The sequence below is a fragment of the Podarcis filfolensis genome (assembly GCF_964270895.1).
Source record: "Podarcis filfolensis genome assembly, chromosome: 6".
Lineage (NCBI taxonomy): Eukaryota > Metazoa > Chordata > Lepidosauria > Squamata > Lacertidae > Podarcis > Podarcis filfolensis.
In genome coordinates, this window is record NC_139609.1 from 74,356,951 (window position 1) to 74,358,364 (window position 1,414).

The window sequence follows — 1,414 nt, forward strand, 5'->3', positions numbered from 1 at the left end:
AGATAACTATTTGCAAATCTGAATCATGTCTAGTTTGGTCCTTAGATATATTCTGCAACAACTGGAAAGGTATAACTCTACCAAGCTTGGCAAAACAAAGCATTCTTTGCCTGTTGCCATGGGGGCAAGAAATGGCAATTGCCAAGGGTGTTGAACATTCCAAAATTCCAGGACCCTCTTTGTGCTAATAACGATTTACCATTAGGCTTACCATTGTAGATTATCCTGAGACAATACCCTGACTTAACTAAGGTGTATTGGTAGCCCATGATGACCTGCTGATGGGTCTCTGAGAGATCGAAGGCTGCAGTCCTTAACCCTGGTTACCTGAAAGTAAACCTCATTGAATTCAATAGGGCTTACTTCAGAGTAAACATGATGAGGACTGGGCTGCTGTGAGAAGGCCAAGTGATGCTCAGAAGTGCTGACTCACGGGGTTTGAACATGGCGGCGTGGCTGGGCAGAGTTGTGGGTGCTGCCTGGCAGAGTCTTGCAAAATACAAGTGGAACCAATCACCTGGAGGGTGTGGATCAGGCAGAAATTTGCAAGGTCAAGAATTCCTGAATCAGTATTTCAGCTGTGGCCTGGTGATCATGAAAAATATGGGGGTGATCCACAGCAGCCCCATAAACTGCACCTTGTGACCAGAGTCAGAAGTGGAAGAAGGAGTCCTTATTGGGGAAAAGAGATCATCAAATTTCTTGGATTGCAAAAAAGATATGAGCTAAAAGTGCATAAAAACATCCCTTCTGTGAATGAAAAACTGAAAGTAATTAAACATCTAATAAGCATAAAACCATTAAAGCTGCCCCACGGAATTCCATCTGAAGAAGAACAGTGCAGGTGAACTAATAATTCGTCGCCATCTAAAAGAACCGGAACAGAAAAAGATTGGTGCTTTGTAATGTGTAGTGCCATTTTGAACAATAAATGTAATTTTAAACTGAAAGAAAAGAAGAAGAAGAAGAAGAAGAAGAAGAAGAAGAAGAAGAAGAAGAAGAAGAAGAGCTGAATCACCCCGATTCCACAGACACAGGGAGAAAGCAAACTGCAATTTTGATGATATTAAGGTTGCTTCCAGATGACCTGTTTATTGAGCATTCATCGTGATCTGTCTGCACAAAGTTTGCAGGGGTGTTATATGACATTGATTTATTGAGCATTCATTTTGTGTCCTCTAGTGATTTTACCTGGCTGGAATATATCCTTGAACTGTGATAATGTCCAAGATGGAATGTGGTCCCTAGGCTGGAAGATTTCCCCCCACCCCTCCTGTATTTTGTCCTCACTGAGTATTCATTCAGATTTGTGTACAGCGCAGTTACTGTATTTTTCGCTCCATAAGACACACTTTTTCCCTCCTAAAAAGTAAGGGGAAATGTGTGTGCGTCTTATGGAGTGAATGCAGGCGGG

General features: G+C 42.0%; 1 pseudogene across 1 annotated transcript; it reads left to right on the top strand.

The window, feature by feature from the left end:
• Nucleotides 1–444: 444 nt before the first annotated feature.
• Nucleotides 445–921, top strand: LOC310764954 (large ribosomal subunit protein uL30m-like; annotated as a pseudogene). The gene has a single exon. The product of its transcript is annotated as a large ribosomal subunit protein uL30m-like (transcript).
• Nucleotides 922–1,414: the final 493 nt, after the last annotated feature.